Raw genomic sequence first — 23,480 nt, 5'->3', positions numbered from 1 at the left:
TGTGGTGGAACCGAATTTTGACCTTAGAAGGCCATGATTTGCAAGCAGGTTGGCATACATTCCTATGGGATAATAAAAATAAAACACAAAACATTTTCAATGTTTCAAAAACATTTAATTAGAAGCGTTATTGCAAAACTGGATCAAAATCAAAAAAATCCACTATGTGAAAATCCCAAATTGGCTATCGCCGACAGAAAGGACGATCCATTCAAATTTTATAGATATGAATAAAATGCTAAGATGCAGAGACATAATTGACAGACAGGAAATTTAAAAACAATTGAAGAATTGGCAGAACAAAACATGAAAGTTGACTGGCTAACCTACTTGCAAATCAAAACTAAACACAATAATGATACTAAAATATATGACATCAAAACAGAACCACACAAATTGGATAAAATAATTCATAGCTTGGATAGAAAGATGATAGGGACAATATATAAATTTCTCCTAAGCATAAAATGGAAGAGGAAATCGTGAAAGAACAAATGATAAAATGGGCATAGAACTTTGGCTATAATATTGAATTGGATAAATGGGAAAAAATTTGAGGAACAAACTTAAAAATGACACTATCAGTTGTATACAAGGAAAATCAGTTCAAAATATTTTACAGATGGCACCTAGCACCAACAAGGTTAGCTAAAATCTCAACAAATACCTCCCCAAAATGCTGAAAATGTGAATCGATACATGTAACATACTACCACTTATGGTGAACCTGTGAGGACGCTAAAATTTTTTGGAAAGGGGTCAAAAAAAGGCTAGAGGTAATAACAGGTGTATATGAGTCTAACTGCTATTGCTACTGCTACAATTGTGTAATTGTAGAAACTTGTGGCAGGGTAAAATTGGACCATAAAGTAGCCAATTGTTTATTTTATATAGCCTTCCACAAAACCCAGCAAATTTTCAGAGCTTGAAGATTCCAAGGTGTGCTAATGATGTCTATAGGTTCATGAGAAATATATCGAGATAAATAAATGACGTCACAACTTAGTTCAGCAGTGGTCTGATTTCAATGAGGGAATAAAGGAATGGAGCCCTAGTTCTGCTAACTACACAAAATAGGTTGAAATTTAATAGCTCAGTTTTAACACAATTAAAACCTTTCCTGTTTTAATTGTATTTTAAATTTGTGTGATATTAATGGACTGAGGATTTATGACTACACACATTTAATAAATGAAACTTTAATTAAAAAACCCTTTCATGCCAGATTCAACTTTACTAGTCTTTAAGAGCTATTTTAGGAAACTTCCTTTATCACTCCTTTGGTGCTTTTGTCTATGTATTTCCTCCTTTTCTTTCATCATGCCTTATAGTAAAGGTAAAGGTTCCCTTGCACATGCATGCTAGTTGTTTCTGGCTCTAGGGGTGGTGATCAACTCCATTTCTAAGCCAAGGACCCAGCACTGTCCGAAGTCTCTGTGGTCATGTGGCAGGGATGACTAAATGCCAAAGACACATTCAATGTTGTTACCTTCCCACCAAAGTAGTCCTTATTTTTCTACTTTCATTTTCTATATGTCTTCAAACTGCTGGGTTGGCAGAAGCTGGGACAAGTAATGGGAGCTCATTCTATTACACAGTGCTAGGGATTCAAATGGTTGAACTGTCAACTTTTTGATTGACAAGCTCAGCATCTTAACCACTGAGCCACCACGTCCTTATAATGCCTTATAAATCCTTCTAAAAGTTTTAACAATATAAATATAGAAGTTGCATTTAACTTTCCACTCACCTTTCTTTCAGAGGGTGTGATGCTCAGTGGTTAAAGACACTGAACTTATCAGCTGGAAAACTGACAGCCTGGATTTGAGAACTCAGTGCCATGTGACAGGGTGAGCTCCTCGTTAATTTCTCCAGCTCCTGCACACGTAGCAGTTGGAAAGCATGTAAATGCAAGTAGATAAATAGGTACCATTTTGGTGGAAAAGTAACAGCATTCTGTGCATCTCAGCATATAGTCATGCTGGCGACATTACCATGGAAATGTCTTTGGACTTGGTTCCTCAGCAAAGAAACAGAGATGAGAACCCACCCACCCCTTAGAATCAAACACTACTGGAGTCCTTTCTTTCAGCAAAACAGAAGAAAACCCTAGATCAAATTTTCTTTATACAGAGAAAACAAATATTGTGAAGTAGCATGGTTTTTTAATGCAGAACATTCACTAGATAATTGATACGTCATCTCTGTTCTACTTGCAAAATCATTGAAAGAGCTTACAAACATCCATTTTTCAAGGAACTTAGATGCTGTAGAGAAAATATTTTGAGAAAATTATGTTTTGCATGCAAGGTTAGACTTGAATATAGAATAATGAATATAGATTCAAAACCAAGGGTCAATTCAATAGCCCATAACCAATGTCCTAGCTAGACATTAAATTTTGCAAAGAGGTGTGATATGATGATTCTTAAATCATCAGGAAATCCAAAAGGAAAGAGTTCTTAGAGTCTCATTAGCCTAATGGCAGAACATCTTAGGTTTAACAAAGAAGGCATCAACAAAGACTGTGGATGGGGAAAACATTAAATTCTAAAATATAATTTATTTTAATAATAAATAGGGACACACTGCCTATTGTATTGAAAATTAAATTTGTTCCAATGCATGGATCAGTCAGCCTAGAGATAGATAAAAATCAAATACAATGATTCTACTTTTGAAACAAGCTTTGAAAGAATACATCTTCTGACTTGAAATTTACTTCTTACAAACGCATGTGTGCATCTTGGGAACACTTTAAAAAGGCTATTGTCTTCCATTTTTCATCATCATACAAAAAGCAAAAGTTTTAACTAGTATAAATGTAATAAATAAATAAAATACACTCTCCCAACAGCATTGTTTTCAAATGGTAACTATTAAGGAAGAAGGTTCCTTTACCCTAGAGCAGCAAGGTGGAAAAACCAAACTCAATGAAGTCACTTTTATTTTAATTTACATATGAGACTCTCACACCTGTATCCTGAAACCTTTCTCATCCTCCACAATATCTGATTTATTCATACTGATTTGTGAAATTCATTTTACAGCCAACGATACCATTTTTCTAGACCTTGTCTCCTCTGTATTTCCAGCTCAGAGTGTGACATGTTTCCACATATTATTTAGACAAGATGTAAATTGAGTGCTCAAGTTTTTAATGTCAGCCATACAGGTATATTCTATCCTAACCATAAAATATAGGACATAATGAAATTAGATGAAGAAAAATTGAACACACAAATCTGTTTCAATGGAATGAACAATTTATTTTACTTTTTCCTCTCTTGCTCTCTCCTTTTCAAAAAAATTGCAATGTCACAAAAAGCTTGGGGAATTTCATTACATGAAACCATACAAAAGCTATCCTGTGAAGTTCTCAAGAAGGTTTTTAAAAATAGCTGGGCAAATGCCTTGAGTTACTAAAACTTTAATTTACTCTGAATTAATTACTAGTTAATTATATCTGAATTGATCTCAAAATTTTCATTTCCAATCTGGTACATTCAGGCAGATTTAAAAATGGTTCACTGGTGAAAAAAACAAACATTTTTCAAAAAGAAGTCAAGACATTATTTTGGAAAACTCCTTATCCTTAAATCAAAATGAGCCATTTTTGAAGCTAGGATCACTTTTGGACTGAAAATAATGTCTAATTGTTATTTTTGGTTGATACTGTTCATATTCTAGAAACATCAAGATGTCTTTATGAGACATTGGCAAGCCACTCTGAAGCCTTGGCAATAATGGTCAGTATCTCAGTTTCTCATCAACAGATTTATATGTCCATACAATATTTTCTCTGTAAAGGCACTAGGTCAATCATGCTGACATATTCTACCATGCTCCTGACCACCTGGCACCAGGTCATGAAGAATCTTCTTTCGTCATAGTCAACATAAGACTACCGTTTCTCGACATCTTCATGCTAATGCACTCCAGCTTCAGTCTTTTTTTAAAGACGTTGACCATATGATCATGATCAAATAGCAAACAACTTACAATTTTCAGAGCTGCCAAATAGCGAATCAACCTTTATAATTAAAGGTGACAAGCTGACAAGAAAAATAAATGTAAAATTGTATATGTATATGAATGTTTATGTCAGATTACCGTCTGTGCAGTTGTTTTCTTTTTGTCAATAGCCAAAGGCTCATTTCTCAGTACCAGGAGCATGTTTTTCTATCAGGGCCTTGAGACAGTTCCCCTTCGCCCTAGTGAATCTGCTGATTAATTTTGGATGCTCTTCTTAATTAACACCCCAAAGGAAGTCTAGATTTTCTACCCTATATTCCATGTAAACCAAATGAATCTGAAGAATGATGACCCAAGGAGACAGGCCGACTCCATTCAAATGGCATTAGAAGAACACCGAAGTCAAATCAAGGACTTGTCAGGCAGTGCCTAGGGAAAATGTAGGCCTTTAATCAGGGCAGAAGTGAGATTCATATTAGTTCAATTGTGTTTATTGCTGATAAGGAGGGTTGGGACGAATGCCACCTGACAGATGAAACATGGTGTCCCTGAACAGTAATGGGTGCCATTGGCTTTGATTAATAATTGGAGCCATTTTTGCCTCCAAGGTATATATGTTGTTGATGGGTACACGAAAATACAATGGTGCGATATATTAAAAAATTAGGATAAAACAATAAACTGCATATGGTCTTACAAAAATAACTGTAGATACAGATGCATAGGATGAGACAATTCTAACATCCATGCTAGTTTTTTACAGAAAAATGTAAAAAGATAGAAGCTCTATCTATACTTGTCCTTAATGAAAAATAAAACAACAGATTTTTAATATAATTTCTCCATGTCTGCAGAAGGCAAGAAATAATTGTACGACTCAACCAACTGTTGCTTCATTAGCACAATTGGCAAAATTCTTATTAATTCATAGCACTAGAATGTTTTCAGATTAGGACTTTATATTGTCTGTGTACATATTTACATACATGTGTTTCACATTTATTTCCTTTGCAACAATTATACAAAATTATACACCTTAATTATCAAGTCACACTATCTATGTTTATCTAAATCAGTATTGTTTAAAATGATTGACAACAATGATTCAGATTAGATGATTTTCTAACTCTACCTGGAAACTGAATTCATAAATATGTACATGTACTTTTCCATTTCAACCTTGAGTGACATAATTATTAGGATATATAGCTAAATCTTTTAACAAGTTTGCTATGGAACCATTTATAGTGATTGATAATATTACTTTTTAAAATATGGTTCCTGGCTATTTATCATCACCATTTCTGTATTTATTTTAAATACCATTTCAGAAAGCAAGCTGTCTTAACAAGTGAGATTGAATCATAAAGATAAACATACAAAATCTCTCTTTCTCAATAGCTTTTAAATACTTATTATCAATAAAACATAGCAATTATACATCTTACAGAACATAAGAATGCAAGAGTCCCAGAAATGATTTTTAGATTGCATGCATTGACAAAATCACACTGGACAGAAGGGTCTGAGTCTTAAATCAGTACAAGAGTGAAAATAATATTGTCTATTGTAATATTAAAATATTGTATGTAATATTGTAAGTATGAAAACTTAAAAGTTCAGGCTGGGGTCAGACTGGTAAAAATGTATATGGTTTCTAAAAGTCAACACCAACTTTGATAGCACATAATAATCATAATCCAAGCAAGCACGGTTTGCAAGGTTTGCAAAAACCAAGGAGAGCCTTCTCGATGTGGCTCCTTGCCTGTAGAACATTATCACAACAAAGGTAAGATTGGTCCCCACTTTGACACTCTTTCTCAAGGACCTGAACACATGGTTCTGCCAACAGGTCTGTGGACCCCAGAAAGATATGGAGCCCATCAAGTGGCTCATTTGATTGTTGTTGCCAGGGAGGTGGGGGAAGGATTATTGCTTTTTTTAATCCTTGAGATTTTATCCTTATAAACCTCCTGGAATCACTGAGAGTGAGTTGGGTGGCCATATAATGTTTTTTCTTTCATTCATTCATTCGAATGACTGTATCCCTCAATGTAGAGAACTATATGAAGATTGTCTTCATGACATAGAGCCTAAGTATTTACCAGGTAGAGCTTCCATGCATGGAGGATGTGGGTGATAGGAATACAACAGAGGAGGATACAGCCAGCTATTCTTGCTTTCTTTTGTTTCAAGCAAGAGGTTCCACAAACCAGATAATTAAATGTTCACACCTGAAAGACTAATTGAATTGTAAGTTGTTTAAACTCTCAGTTCTTGTCACAACCCCTCTATTGGTTTACTTATATCTGTTTAATAGGCTCCTTGGTGGTTGTAGTTATGATCACCATGGGTATCTCTTGTGCTTGAAGGAAAAGTATTTAACTAAAGTAGTTGGCCTGAAGAACATATTTTCATAGCCAAAGTTTGGCAGATAAGCAAAGAAACTCACATCTGTCACCATAAATAGGAGGCAGATCACTACTTATTTTACTTCTGTCATTATAAAAATAATATTAACATCATAACAAATTACTATTTAGAATATATCATATTTTCTGGAAAACAAAGGCACTTGCTGCAGGTAAGAATGAATGAAGTTATCCTATAAATTTTAACATTCACATTATTTGATATCCCAATGAAAACACAATCAATTTTCATTTTTGTCATTGACAAAATACATTTTTCTTTGGTAAGACTATGTCTATTGGTATTCTCAATAAGCAACTTGCGGCAATGATCCTAACTCTTAGCTGAAGTTAAACAATACTTTTTAACATATTCATTTGAAATTTTCACTGTAATCTTTCATGCAAGAGCTTTGTACTTGTAAAAGCCTGAAATTGGATAAGGTACAAAGATGGAAGTTGAAATGTGTCAAGGTGTATTTCTAAAGCTTTTGAAATGGATGCTATTACTACTACTTCCCCTCTGGAGGACAATACCCAGATTGCATCAGCTGTCCAATACTGCCCTGAATCAACTACTTCAGAATAATTCTGCAGTCAGTTGAAGCAATTACTTCATATTATTCCCATGCCAATTGCAATCAATTATCAGAACTCTCCTTACTTAAAAGTTCAGCACAAAAATCTAGAGGAGAGAGGCTGAACTGGCTTCCAAATCAACTAGGATCCTAATAATGGAGAGTCTTGGCACACATAGATACCATTGAACTCCACCTGTGCACACCAAGACTTCTTTGCTGTGAAACTTACCCGGCATATGAGTAACTTTAGTAGTAACTTTAATGTACTTAAATTGACACTGGTGGGATGGCTGAAAGATTATCTGGAGTATTCATGTGGTGAGCCTTTTAAATAATGAACTCTGTAACAAAGCAAGATGAAGTGAACAGGGCTTCTTTTTTTTAGTTCCTGATCTAAACTCAACTGAAGTGAACTGAAGAAAAAAATACCAATTAAAATCTATCTATCTATCTATCTATCTATCTATCTATCTATCTATCTATCTATCTACCTACCTACCTACCTACCTACCTACCTACCTACCTACCTATATCTTTCCTTCTTTCTATCTTTCTCTTTCCTTTCTTTCCTCTCCAAAACCTTTGGAGGGAGTAGATGAGAAATTGATAGGCCACCTCATCCCAAAAAAGACTTTAATTGAAGCTATAGAATCACAATGCTTTCCAGATTTGGTCTGTTTTATGTCTACACCAGCTTGATCATTATGCAAGTCACAAAATTTCTATTTGTTGCCCTTTTATTCCACCATATGCCTAATTTATGCATTATATTAGTATATGATATTCTTTCTCTTTTTTTATTGTGTTTCCTTTTTTATGGTCTGTCTTTTCTGTACAATCTGATCTTTGGTTGAAATAAATTACAACTATCAATTCCACCTTCAGCTCACCTGAGCACAAAAACAGGAAGAGCTTTGGTGGCAAAAACTATTACTTGAATATTGAAGTCATTCTGATGGTCTGTCTACTCAATTCCTCCCACACAGGCTTCATTTCCACATTTATTATCTGTTTCAGAAAAGTCCAATCTTTTATTTCACATTTTGGGTTTAACTTTTAATTATTGTTTTTTCTTCCTATGACTTGTCTTTGACTTTATGATTTATCAGTTGTTGTTTATTATGATCTATGACATATTACTTGCTATTTACATGTGCACTGTGAGTTTATATACTAGAGACACATTATTTGTGTCCAATCACACTTGGCCAATAAAGAATTCTATTCTATTCTATTCTATTCTATTCTATTCTATTCTATTCTATCCTATACCATCCTGTCCTATCCTATCTTCTTTTGCCTTGTTACAAGTTCTCTGCAAAGACAAATTATCTTTCAGTATATAAACCACCACCAACCCAAACACCCTGGCTCCTTTTTAAGATCACATGTATAAGAATAATCTTTCACTATAATCTCTATGTTCTAGATGTATCCCTTAAAATAATTTGTTGTAGATGTTATTGGATGTCAAGATGCTAGGAATCCCCTACTAGGTTTAAATCCCTTTACATCAGTAGAGTGTACTTTAACATGTTACTAATTATATTGATTTGAAATAAGCCCATCATGGTGGGAGGCTTCCAATTCTTTCCCACAAATTAATATACTGTATTTACAAGTAGACAGGAACAGGACCTGGCAGCAGCGAGAGCAGATTTGCCCAAACTATGAACCTGCTCCTAGAGAGAGCCAATTTCTTCTCTTTTGAATGAAAACTCTTCTTGGAGACAAGACAGTTGACAGTAGCATCTTTAAATCTTTGGAAGTGCAGCTCCACAGTGAAAAAGATCTTGCTAAATAAGGAGTTTCCCAGAGTTATAGAAAATAGCCTTTTTTGTCAAGTCAATTATCACAGATGCCTAACAAACAAGGGATTCTTTTCCCCATAATCACAAAGTGTAAAAGCAACCCTTTCATCGAACTAATAAGCACCTCAAATGCCATTTGTCTGAAATTTTGTAGGTTATTTTCTACATCGAAAGAAGACTGTGTTTATATATTTCATACTATTCTGCTGCTGTTTTTATTTTAAGTAGATGGTTAATGTAGCCTTTAAAGATGGTTAGCATTAAAAAAAAAAACCTTCACTGGATCCATCTATTTAGCAATATATATTGTGAAAAAAGAAAATTCCAGTAAATAGTTACATGAAGTTGTGGTTTTCAATAAAGAACTGTCAGATTTATGAAGATAAAAGGTTCCAGATCAAATTGGATCCCAAATGAATTGAGTAATATTTGCATTGATTGAATTTAATCCAAATTAATTTCAGATTTATCAAACTGGAGTTCAGACAAAGGTCTCAGATTTCTGTACCTGGTGTTCCACTAGCAAAGACATTTCTTTGACTCTTGCTTAGTTTTCTTTGAGATCTTTTTCAGTGGTGCTTTTAGCTTTATTCCTATTACTTTTAAAACTTTATATTTTATGAGTTACTTTAAGACAGTAGAAGTATTTCTCAAATAAATAAAATAGTTCACTATAAATTGCTGGCTAAGTCTGAGGCTTTCAGCTGCTTAAATTCTGACAGATATTCTTTCTTTTTTTCCTAAGAATTAGAGAATGACACATTTATAGGTTTCTCAACTATCACTTCCATAAGATTCTTTCTAATGGTATGTCCGGTATGATAACATATATTACAAATTTCTGTGGCTTCAGATAAGGCTGAAGGGTCTTCTTAGTTCTAGTAACAGAGATCCTTTCACCATTTCAGGACTGACTGATTCTCTCTTTCCCCTTCTCTGAAAAGAAGAAAACTCTAACTGAGTCTGTCTTCTTGGCAGTACCTTTTGAACTTTGTTTTGTGTCAAGGTAACATAAAGAAACAAGAGGCCCCCGTGTAATTTGGATTTTTTTAAGTATCTCCTTTCGATCTAATGTACTGTTGTGAAATTAAGCCAGTAAAACTATCTGAGTAGCCCATTTGAGGACTCTCTCTGCTATCTTTCTTTCAGTGACAAATCCAAACTTCCAAGATTTGTTCCAGGACGATAAGCTGCACAATTTACAGGTATAAGTTAACAAATGAGAGCAATTAAAATGTCTCACGGTGGCACCTGTCGCAGGGTAGGGTTGCACTAAATGATTCCCACATCGCTGCTTCCTGGAGAGCACCCTATTTTCAGCCTTTCTGCAAGTGAAGCAACAAAGAGAGAGTTGTTTTCAAATGGTCATGAACCACGAAATCTGGCCTTATCCTGTAGCTTAGGTATATGATTATGATCACTGGAGTGGGAGGGGTAGGAGGAGAGGAGCCGTGGAGAACAGGAGGAGAAGCAGCAATAACATTTTTTCAATCCTCTTTTGCACAAATGAATTATTGTGTTTCAGACCATTCTCAATTGCAACAGCATCTTAGAGGTGCTTCCATTGACTTTCTTTTATAACATGGGAGTTTTCCGAGAGGTACCTTCTGAAGTTTACCGACATCCAGAGCTTTTGTTTCTTTCTTTAAAAAAGAGGTCAAATATATTCCTTCTAATACTCATTTTATCTAATGCAGAAGTTGGCAACTTGATGCCCTCCTGTTGAGTGAAACATCAACTCCATGAGCTCTTAAATGGCTTGTAAAGGGCATCGTCTTACCTACCCTTAATCTAATGAAACATTAATCATGTTATGAAGCATTGTATCCAGCTTCCTCAACCAAGTATCATTCAGATATATTGGGATTACAGTTCCCCACACACCCAGTAAGTAAGCCCAATGGCTGAAGACTATGATTTCTAGAAGCTTCAGACCTGAAACATCTGCAGTGTACCACACTGGTGTAAAGGGGTTTGCCTTAATTAAGAAACTCACCAAAGTATTATATTTACCATGAATGATGAACGTTCTTTTTGCTGGATTGAGAATCTTTTAAGTGTACAATGCAACTTAATTTTAGCATTTTCCCCTAGAACATGTTGGAAATTTTTTTAAAAAATCTGAAAATCCCTTTGGAGATATTTTTTGTTCTCCAGAAGACTAGAATTTGTCATATTTGAAACTACAGTGAAATATTTTTTTAATAGTTATCTATCCATCAAACATTACTCTTCCTAAAAATAAAAAGTGTATTATAAACATCTTTGAACAGTCGTACAATCTCTCTTCATTTCCAAAATGGTACTTGTCTTCCAGGATATGGTGATGAATGCCATACTGCCATACTGTTGTCTCTTTTGGTAACCATTTTAAATGCTGGAGGAAGGGGAAAAAACATAAAAAAGTACCAACCTCCCTAGACTCTTCTGAGTAATTTCCAGTTATGATGGGGGAAGGATGATTATGGCAAAAGTCTTTGTCAGCTCCCCACTCCAATTATTTATTTGGAACAACTAAATAATGCATCTGCAATACAGATTTATCAACTTGAAAACAGAGCTCTGGTATAATATTTCCTTGAAACAAATTTTCACAGCTGAAAAACTACATAATTCTGGTCAGCATGCCTTTTTAAAAAATGTTATAGAGCTGGAATATTCAGTGGTGGGAGAGAAAGGAGCAACCAAAATGAATGGAAGTTTAGAAGAATTTCCCTATGAAAAATGCCAATTACCTGGGCTCTTTATCTTGACGCATAGGAAGACAACAGGAGACATCATAGAGGACTAAAGAATTGTGGATGGCATAAAAATGTGGAGAAATAAAAAGTCATTTTCCTCTATTATTATGCAAAAACTCAAAGTTATCCCTTGAAGCAAAACGCTAAACAAATGGATATTGTAAGGAATCACTTTGAGTCTTTAGATTCAGAAGCTGAAGGGTTTGATCAGACTGAGCTTCAGCCTACATCTCAAGCATATCTGAGAAAAGATTAGTGCAAGATGAATCTTCTGATCTACAGCCTGAGCTAGGCAAGGCCTTGAACCTAGTGACATATTCAAATAAACTATGTAAAAAGGCAAAAGAAGTCAAGCTATTTGAAAAAAAGGAATTGTAGCTTATCCCATTAGCTAAGCTAGCAGTTATATAAAAACTCTGTAATTTGACTGATTCTTGGAATAATCATTGTTTGGACTGTCCACTCATCCCATTTGATACATGGTGTAAGATATTTAAGTTAACCTTGGATGTCAATCATATTATGAGCCACGGTGGCACAGTGGTTAGAGTGCTGTACTGCAGGCCACTTCTGCTGATTTCCAGCTGCCTGCAATTTGGCAGTTCAGATCTCACCAGGCTCAAGGTTGACTCATCCTTCCATCCTTGGAGGTGGGTAAAATGAGGACCCAGATTGTTAGGGACAATATGCTGACTCTGTAAACCACTTACAGAGAGCTGTAAAGCACTGTGAAGCGGTATATAAGTCTTAGTGCTATTGTTGTTGCTATTACGTTTTCATGTTAGGTTCATACTCACAAAGTCTAAATAGCAGCAATCCCTATATAACTGGAAGGTACTAGTAGAACTGAAGAATGGTCAGTAAGACTAGAATGTTGATAAACAGGTGAAAGAGAGAGTATAAAACATAATGAAATGGACAGAAGCCTCTTTGACTAGGTCATGGATCAAATTCCACGTAGAATTCTCATTGCAATATCTCATGGAAGATTTAATATAGTTATGAAATCCAAGCCAATAGAATGAACTATCCCTGATGTTTCAGCTTCTCAGATTACTAGAACAGGTCCCATTTTTGTACACCCTGCCCTTTCAATGAACTGTCCCTATATCTGTCCTTTCAGAAAGGTTAAAATTGTTGCCAGAGATATCATGATGGAAGAGATATTACCTTTTCTAAGGAGAGAGCTTTATGTAATGGGTGTACTATGCCTTGCGCCAATGCATGCATTTGAACCCAAGGGCAAGCTGCACTGCTGTTTGGCATTGTGCAATGGCCAAGCATCCTTCTAAACAGAGCAAAGTCATCTGTTTGAAAGGTATCCTTCTGTAGTGGTCTGTCCTGACTAAGCTTGTATTAATTTAGGGATAGAGGAAGGGGAGGTAGGTTAGAGTTAGGACTCAGACCACAGAATGAGTGGCAGAAATATGAATTACCTGGCCACAGCTTCCGTTTCTATAATGAAATATATTATACTTATCTTTAAATTACTGCTGTTCATACCCCACATAAATTAGCATATGCAATATATATGTCATTTTTTGACTGCTTCCTTTTTAGTGATGTGTGTTTCTTTTTAGCATGTCATCCTCCCCCCCCCCTCTCTCTCTCATGTATAAAAGATCTACTACATAATTTTAGTCTCTAAAGCTAATTTTAGAAATCCTTGAGGAAGGTGATAGGGTAGCATTCAAAAATTCTAGTTCCTAATATGCAATAACCAAGTCCAATGGCTTTCTATCTAGAGGGATCTGAAAACCTGTTGTGCTTTGCCGGTGGCCTGTGGAGCTGGCAGCAGAGTTGGACAGTGAGGAGGTTGGGAGAGAACATGGGCCAGTCTTGGAGTCTGGGGAAGACTTGGATGAGGGGTCTGCATCGGAGGCAGAGAGTGAGCCAGGGCCATTTGGGAGTTATTTGCTGCCTCCAGAGTCTGACATCAATGAGGCAGAAGAACAGTGTGAGCCTGTTCCCAGTGTGCACATGTGCAGAACTGCCAGAAGACAAGAACAATTAAGAAAGAAAAGGGTGACTCAGGAGTAAGGCTTGGAGATGATTTGCCCATCCCATATGACATTAAAAGAGGAGTAAATGGACATGAGCCTTTGCAGGAACCAATTAGTTCATATAGTCGGTTCAAGCTCTAAGAAGTCCTGTTTGACTCTGTGCTACTTTTGGCCTTGCATAACTACTTGGCAGTTAGCTCTCTGGCAGCATTTCAAAGGAGATAAAGGTGGGTGCTTATCAGCATTACCTTGAAATACTGTATCAACTCGAGCAGACATTTGTCAGAATCTTCACAGAATGTTTCTGAATCATTACAGGCTTTGAATGACCATAATTCACAGCTGTTTAAATAAAAGAGGGATTTGGGGACTATGTTTGTGATTTTTGCCTTCTCAGGAAGCCTAGGTCAAAACAGAATCTCTTAAGAGTCTCCCTAATCTCTACCAATGGAATAGCAGCCATTGCTATTGATCAGTCTTGCTCACTGTTCTCTAATGCATTTGGCATTGTAATCTTTTATTTCTTATCTCAATTGAAATGGTGCCTATATGCATGCTACTGATTATTTTATTTTCTTGTAACTCTTTTTATGTGTTGGTTACTTCTTTCTGTTTATTCATTCCATCCTCTATGTAATATAGACAGTCTATTTCATGCATTTAATTCAATTCTTGCCTTTTTGAAGTCTACTGTTTAATTAGACTAAGTTGGAATGTCAGGCTACAATTCTAAACAGCTTGGCAACCGTTTTTTTTTTCCCATTGTATAAGTGTCTGGAATGGGAAAATCTTTTAAGCATCTTCTAACAGAAGACTGAGCCTCAAAGAAAGAAGCATGTCAACCAAACATGCTTTTCACTAAAGTAAATACTGGTTCAAGTGCTGATTTCTAAACAAGTACCAGCTCCCTGTTTTGATTAAGATTATAGAAATGCAAGTCAAGTGGGTTTTTTTGGTTGTTATTGTGGTAGTGCTGGTGGTAGGCAGGGTCGCAATTAAAGATTTCATACAAGCGTATCACTGATTATGAAGTATTGACTTGCCAGTGTTTCGAAAAGCAAGCTATGTACTCGGGCCTCTTACTGTGAATTAAAACAACAGGGCAGGACAACCATTTTGCCTTGTGGTTCAATCTAAATTCGATTGATTAACGTTGTGTGTGCTTTTCTACGCAGTGCTGAAAAGACTGTTTACCATAGACTTGTAATCAACCTGCCTTACAGTACCATATTACCCCTGATAACAGAGGCTGTTGCAATTTGGGCCTGAAAGAAACCTATCTCCCAATGGCTTCTTAGATGCTTTTGTGCAGCAACCCACTCTGTTATCTCCATGTGTAATTTGTTTTTGAGAACAGTGATTTACATTTCACTTAGATTACACCTTTTAATGTATCACAAGCATAAAGTGGCTGCTGAGGAAACATGCATCCCCGCTAGATTTCAAACAGTGCATTTGAGGCTTCAGTACAGAGAATTACAACACAATTAAAATCAAAAGCTCCCTGATTATTTTATTGATGTGCGCTAATTCTGTGTAGCTATCACACTAAAACATAGTATTTTTTTGTGACATGAAATAGCATTGTACATTTTACTTTATCATCTTTTACAACCAGACATCATATTGCTGTGAGGGACTAGTTTCTTGGGTAAAAGGAGGTCAGAGAAACAAATTAATTTGGGAATAAGGGAGGGGAAATCATTGATGTTAAATTGAGCACACATTCAATAGGTAGATCTTATATGCTTTTATGTTGTAAAGACATATTTAAAAAGAAAACATAGCCATCTTTTATTCAACCATTCTTCTTGCTCAGTTAAATCAGCAAATTTAAAAGTGCTCTATGTTATTTACCAGTAAGTGGTATATGCCCATCAGTAATACTTTAATTAAAGAATGGTTCCTAACAGACAGGAAATAAACACATTGCATTTGCCCAGAATTCTTTTAAAATATGGTAGTAAACATGTCTGGCTCATACTGGATACCCAGAATCAATTTTAGAATATAAGAATGAAACATTAGGTTTCTGTTTAGGTTACTGCAATGGGTGACTTCTTCAGTGATCTGATTGGGAGAAGAAGAAAGATGTGATTCTTTGAGTTCTCATGGACTTTATCTGATTTGGTTAACTAGTTTATATATCCCATACAGATCTCCATTTGGCCTCTATTTGGGGCCAAATAGGAGCCAAGGTGGCGCAGTGGTTAAATGCAGCACTGCAGGCTACTGCTAGATCAGCAGGTCAGCGGTTCAAATCTCACCGGCTCAGGGTTGACTCAGCCTTCCATCCTTCCGAGGTGGGTAAAATGAGGACCCAGATTGTTGGGGGCAATATGCTGACTCTCTGTAAACCGCTTAGAGAGGCCTGAAGGCCTATGAAGCGGTATATAAGTCTACTGCTATTGCTATTGCTATACTCTGCCAGGAGTTTCTTGCTATTTTATAGCTTGGGATCCCTCAAAATGGTGGTTTAGCATGATCATAAGCAGAATCTTGGAGCCATTATGCCATGCCTGCTTGATTTTCATCAAATTACAAAAATAAATGTACTTGAGAGTAAATTTTAAACTTTATTACTGGTTAACTCAGTATAATCAGTAATAAAGATATGCTTTATGATAGGAGTGTCAAACTCCTGTCGTCACATTGTCGTCATGTGATGTATCACACGTTTTTCCCCTTCACTAAACCAGGCTGGCCTTGACCAGTGAGTGACACATCTGGCCCAAGGGCCGTGAGTTTGACACCCCTGCTTTATGATATACACTTAGATCAGGAATTTATTTCTCTATGTGACAATTGATGCTTTCTGATTGAACATCAAGACACAGAATTCCTCCAGACAAATGTCTGTTATAATGCATTGCTAAGTCTGAATATGTTTTAAGCATATATAGGCAAATACACATATGATAAAATCATATTTTGGAAAATATTTATTTTTAAATCATTTATATTAACCAAACATTTAGTTTAAATCAGGTCCCTTTTTAATCACAATCTATAATATAGGTAAAAAGGTAAAGGTTCCCCTCACACATATGTGCTAGTTGTTCCAGATTCTAGGGGGCGGTGCTATCTCCCTTTCAAAGCCAAAGAGCCAGCACCGTCCAAAGATGTCTCCATGGTCATGTGGCTGGCATGACTAAATGCCAAAGGCACCCAGCTAGCACTTATGTGTGAATGCTGTTACTTTCCCACCAAAGGTGGTCCCTATTTTTCTACCTGCATTTTTACATGTTTTCGAACTGCTAGGTTGGCAGAAGCTGGGACAAGTAACGGGAGCTCACTCTGTTATGCAGCACTAGGGATTTGAACCACAGAACTGTCAACCTTTCTGAGCCACCACATCCCTTTAAATACATATGGGTACATTCAGTTTAATCAGATTTTTTTTCAGATATCTACTTCCCAAGATCACATAGAACTAATAGCAGTTTGCATTTCAACAGGGAGAAGAAAAAAGAGAGATTAGGAAAGCAGTATGTTCTGAGTCATTGTGTGTTGAGATGTGAAGTGAAAAAGTCATAACTTGAATAGCTCATGATTGCAAGAGGCATATCCTAAGAGTTGATCACCCATTCTGGATGCATGAGTAAGCAGAGACTGTAAGGTAGTACATCAATCAATTTACTGAATGAGCAAATAGGAAGCATTACGAGATGTTTTTAGGAGAGTTTGGGACAGAATTTCCATCTGGATAAGCAATTACTTATTAAGTTTCCTTTTAAGAAAGAAAGAAGAAATAAAACTTTTTTCTCATGATGTCCTAAAAAGCAAAGTTGAAGATGAATAATAGGATTTCTAAATTATATGCATTGCAATGCTTGTGGCCTAATTTGCTCTCCTGTGGCTTATTTTTTACCCTCTAAAAATATGCACATTTGTAGCAAAAGTTACTTGAGAAATCATTTTCTATAAAATGAAAGAATATCAAAGTATCGAAGAATACTAACTGCAAAATGAAAGACAGATGTTAAATTTGTAAACAGCCTAAGAAAGAAAATAGAAGCGTCAAGAAACAATCAGATTCTTCCCTTCTGAAGCATATGTTCTATCAGGTATGTAACAGTATAGTATCTAAAATGTATGTATTCCATTCATAATTCAATGAATAACTTCAACTATATAAAGAAGGAATTGTACAATCTTGGAAAAAAACTTATCGTGATGTAGGTCCTTCTAGTCCACAGAAGGGAACTTGAAAGAGAAAGCTAATGATTGATCAAATTATGTAACTTGGAAAGTTCCAATTTAAGAGATTAGGGTCTAAAATACCCAGATGAGGGACGGTTGACACTAGGTGGATTAAACCTCTGTTGGAAGAAATGTCCATCTGGGTTCAGCTCCAAGTGGGGAAAAAGACACTGGAAACACGGAAGCTGTTTGGAAAGATAGTTTTAATGGTATACAGCAGTGGTCCCCAACCCCCGGTCCGCGGACCGGTGCCGGGCCGTGGAGTACCTGGCACTGGGCCGCGCAGCGGCCGGGGGACATGAACAGCTGCCCAAAGGTCCGCGCGCGCGCTGGTGGAATCCCCGGGCGCTGCTGGTACCGCCGCCACCGCCGCCCCCTGCGAAACCCAAGAGCAGCTCTTCTCCTGCGAGGCGGCTGGCTGAACAGCTGCCCAAAGGTCCGCGCACGCGCTGGTGGAATCCCCGGGCGCTGCTGGTACCGCCGCCACCGCCGCCCCCTGCGAAACCCAAGAGCGGCTCTTCTCCTGCGAGGCGGCTGGCTGAACAGGTGCCACCGCCACGCGCCTTCCTGCCTCAGCCGCTCCATTGCTTCCAAGGAACGGCGGTAGCGGCGGCAGCTTTACTTCTGAGGCGCTGCACACTTCCCCAATAGTCATCACAGCCCAGGTAAGAGAACGGGAACTTCCCGCCTGGCTTCCAGCCCGCACCGAAAGGGGGCCGTTGGGGTTTTTTGTGGAGCTCGGAAAGACACGCGTCAGCAGTGCGCGTCCGCCTCCTCGGGGCCACTTTTGCCCAAGCGCCCGAGGCAGCCAACCTGGTAAGCAGGTGGTGGTTAACTGGCGCCTTTGCTGCAGGTTTTTCTGGAAGGGGCCACTGCCGCTGTCCGGAGGTGACCTTGAGCTGCTCGCTCGCTCTATGCGGGGCTGGTGGGGCTGTGACGCTCGGAGGTGGCGCGTGTGGGAGTGAGAGGTGCGGGGACTGGCTTTCTCCGGACCGGCTTTCTCCGGGGGGGGGGGGAGGCGAAGGACCAGGCTGCAGCGCAAAGGCTCCTGGGCCGTGCGCAAAAGCTCCTGGGCCGTGCGCAAAGGCTCCAGGGAAGAGAGCTCCGTGCGCCCCTGCGCGCGCTCAGCGGGCCACGGTAAAATTATCAAAGGCTGACTGGTCCGCGGCGATAAAAAGGTTGGGGACCACTGGTATACAGGACCACGTGGCTTGAGGTCCTAGGCAAAATGGGGATCACATGCTTCAATGATGTTGATTGAAGAAAAAGAAGGGGAAAGGTCTTGCTGAAAGTTCCTGAGTTTTTTATATCCTCTGTCCGGCGCCACCTCTCTATTTCCTGTTCCTGTTTAAGAAATGTATTCTGATTGGTTGTCAGACTCCCAGGGGCTTAGCTAGCTAACTTTGTAGGTTGTGTGCTAAGTTTGGTTGAAACTTGGTGGATGGTGCAATGAAGGGGAATGAGATGGAGTAGATCTTTATTATGTAGAATAGACTGGCTCAATCCTTTAATGGCCTATTGACAAAGGAGTGGGGAGCTATTAAGAGTGAGTCTGTTTCCTGCGTAAAAAACATGTTACTTTGGCTCCTCATTGACAAAGGTGGAGGAAGTGAGTTTCTGCCTCCCTTTTAGGGGAAAATATTCTGCCCTTTTAATATTTCCTAAAATATTTCCAAAAATATTTCATTTTCTAGAAAAGGGGTGGGTGCTAACTTCCTACACCTCAAAAGAACTATAAAAATTGTTTTTTGTGAAAATATAGCTTATGTGATATGGGATTATGGGATTTTAAACTTCAATTATGTGGACATTAAAAAAGTTGAAGCAAGAATCTCACATAAAGGCAAATGTGTTTCACTGTAAAAAGAGGGAGTGTTGTTGAAATAGGCATAGAAACTAAAAAAAATCAGAAAGAACAATGATTTGTAAAACTCATGCCCTTTCTCAAAGCATTGCTATTCAGATTATGAGAAACAAGCAATATGAACTTAAATATTTTGGTAAAGAAACTCAAACATGTTGAGTTTGATAGGTATAACCAGTGAAGATTTTTTACACCTAGAATGCAGCTCCTATAGATTATAATAATTACATAAGAGACAGCAGCAAAATGACAACTCCCACACAGCAATCCAAACAAATTAACTTGGCAATGCTATAATGAGTATGTGTATTAAAATAAGTGGAGGAATTAATAAAAGTTGCATCACAGAACTATACATTGCCCAACCAAAGAAAAACTGTTTATGATGTCTTTTTTTTAAAAAACCCACCAAACCACAGATTTTTCATAGATGCAAGAAGCCATAGGGATGGGAGACTTTAATTACCCTACCATCTGTTGACATAATCCTTCCAGGGAATTCCTGGTTTTCCCTGTTGACAACTTTCTTCTTCAGAGGACAGAAGAAAAGACAAGAGAATTGCACTTTCCTTGGCTTGACAGAATTAATGAGATGTTTAGTTGAGAACATGAAAATAACAATAATGTTTAAGAAAACCATGGTGTAATGCTGGCATTTTTTATTTTAAGAAAACCAGAACTGAACATAATCAGATATATATCTTATGTTCAATAAAAGCTGACTGTAATAAAATCAGACCAGTGATAACTAGTGTCACATTGGAAGACAAGTTAATGTGTTTTAAAATGAATAGGAGTTCCTAAAGAAGGCTATCCTAATTCCAAAGGTTGCTGGAGAGAAATAAAGGAAGATAATATATTGTGATAAAAATCAATGGTGGGCTGCTGCCTGGTAGGACTGGTTCAGGTGAACCGGTAATTGTGATCACTGGCTGGCCCCATCCACCACTCCTGCGCTATGCTTTCCATTTATAACTAACTTTCTGGCTCATTCCCCATGCCCATGCTGCTCAGCTGAGTTCCATGGCATGCCTGCTGTACTCAATGGAGCTGCCTGAGTTGATTAGCTGCAAGTTTGAAGCTCTGTTTTAACCCCAAAGAGGCATGGGTGCACAGGCGCTCACAACCAGCGAACCGGTTGTTAAGGTATATAAGTGCAGCCCACTTCTGGATAAAATGGGAGAAAGGCATTTTAATATCGTAGTCACTGCTTCCTTAGGTCAAGACATTCCATTTGTAGCAAAAAAAAGGGAGAAAGGAGCGAAGGAGGGGAAGAACAAAGGTTTTTATCCAACACCTTTAATTTCCCTTAAAATTCTTCTTTGTAAAGTTATGATCAGTCATCCTTCCTGAAGTGTAAATCTCTCCAGTTCTATATTGCAAACTAGATATATATTCATCAGATGTGGGTTGTTGCCAGTTTGGCCAGGTTGCTGCCAGATCAGCCAAACCAGTAGTAGTGGCAGCAGGTGGCTCCGCCCACCCGCCCAGACATTTCTGCGCATGCACAGAAGCATTGGGATCGTGTGTGGGAACAAACCCGAACCGGTAGTAAAAAGATTAGCAATCCACCTCTGATGTCAATCTTCTTGCAGATGTGTTTTCACTAGTTCTCTGTTGTTATTTACACCTAGAAAGAAATATTTAATTTTTTATTTGTAGACATGGTTTTAATTTGCTGTGACCTTTTTACATATAATACTATTTTTATTATTTTATTTTACAACATGGTTACTTTACTGTATTTCATGGTGCATTATATGTTATGATCTGTGGTTACACAATAAACATGCTTACTTTCTATATCTAACTGTTCACCATTTGACCCTTTCTCCTTCTCTGCAAATTGGCCTCAGCACCGGCAGCCAAAATAATAATAAAAGAAAATAATAAAAGAAAAGAAAATATAAAATAAACTTCTTGTTTCATTAAAAGGAGTCCTGTTCAATGGATGTAATCTCAGCAATTCTGATTCCATCTTTTGCTTTTCCCTTGACAGCATTATTGTTTTGATACATGCTTCTCTCTGTGTCATTCATTTTCTTCTTTAATGTAACTTAACTCTTATATTTCAGGTGAAATTACACTTTATACTTCAAAAAGATTCCTTCCTCGGTCATTTCACAGGCCACTCAATGAAGAAAAATAATCAAAAAGGATTAAATGATAAAATAAGACCCAGGGAATATTTAAAACAAATACAAGTGGTAAAGAGTACTGTGTAAGGATTCAGAATATTTTTTTTCTCCTGTTGTTTCCTTCATGTACTCTTATTCAGTAATATTGTGTAGTAATTTCTTCAGCAGTTGGGAATTATTAGAGAAATTTGAAGATCCAGATTTATTGTTTGTTTGTTTGTTTGTTTGTTTGTTTGTTTGTTTGTTTAAAACAGAGGTAGGGAACTATGGCTCTTTTATGACTTGTGGAGTCCCAGAATTCTGAGAATTCTGGGAGTTGAAGTGCACAAGTCATAAAAGTTTATATAGCTGCCCATCTTATAAACAATTTTGGACAGCTCCCAATCAAAACCTATTATTAATTAAGATTGTTGGGTTCTTTTATTTCACACTTGCTCTGAGCCAATGCAGAAACAATTTCTTTCACCTACTGAAGATGGATGAAATCCTCTTTTCTCCCACACATGGAAATCTTCTGTTAAAAAGGTGATCAATATTACTTGGTCCTATTGAAATAACTGATTGTATTATGCGTAATCTTACTTATCATACCATGATATTTACATTTATTTTTAATTATTTTAATGTTTTTAAGACTGCTTAAATTGTTTATTTTATTATACACCATCCAAAGTCACATTTACAATAATACAATAATACAAAAGCAGAGTTGGAAGGGACCTTGGAGGTCTTCTAGTCAATCCCTGCCTAGGCAGGAAACCGTATACTGTTTCAGTCAAATGGCTATCCAACATCTTCTTAAAGACTTCAGGTGCTTTGGAGAATACTTTGACTCCATCTTCTTTGTGGCAACCCCTGAGATATTGGAACACTGCTATCATGTCTCCCCTAGTCTTTCTTTTCATTAAACTAGACATACCCAGTTCCTGCAACTGTTCTTTATATGTTTTAGTCTCCAATCCCCTAATCATCTTTGTTGCTCTTCTCTGCACTCTTTCTTTGCTAAATGGGCAGCTATATAAATTTAATAAATACATAAATGAATAAATAAACATTCTCAATCTTTTGCTTGATGCTACAGACATTGTCCATTGGCTTAAAGCAACCAGTTACATTTGGATTTGAACAGGCTTTTAACTCTGTGAAGCTAACTACTTAAAATTTGGAAATGTTTGGCTTTTTGAAGGGCTGGTGAACCTATGGCACGCATCCCAGAAATGGCACATGTAGCCATCTCTCTGGGCATGTGACCCATCATCCGTTGTTCTTCTGGCTTCTGGAGCATGAGCCAGTTGGTCTTCAGGTGCGTGGGAGCGCCAGAAACTGGAAGAGCAACTGCCTGGTGTGCATGCAGACACCAGAAACATAATCTTCATAGCTCGCCTGAACGCCCGCCCCTCCCCTATCTTGTATTTTGGTGCCTACCTCTCTCACCGTTGGAGCCTCTCCTTTTACCCCTCCCGTGTCTTGGACAATCTCTTTCCCTGTCTGCCCCTGCTACTGCGGAGCCATGCTTGCCTGCCTATTTGTTCTTATTTAATACGAGCTTTACTGCCTGGCCTGCGACCATCGGCATTGGCCCGGAACAACTACCCTTCTCCACCACTTGCTACCACTGCTACTTTGGAACACCTAATGTGAACAACGACCATCTGTTTAACATTCGATATATACGTATGGTGCATTTGGTTTAGGGAAAGGAGTGATAGAGGATGGCAGCTTCAGGGACAGGAACTTGGCATTTTAAAAACTG

The sequence above is a fragment of the Thamnophis elegans genome, chromosome 11 (assembly GCF_009769535.1).
Source record: "Thamnophis elegans isolate rThaEle1 chromosome 11, rThaEle1.pri, whole genome shotgun sequence".
NCBI lineage: Eukaryota > Metazoa > Chordata > Lepidosauria > Squamata > Colubridae > Thamnophis > Thamnophis elegans.
This window is presented reverse-complemented; position numbering follows the sequence as displayed.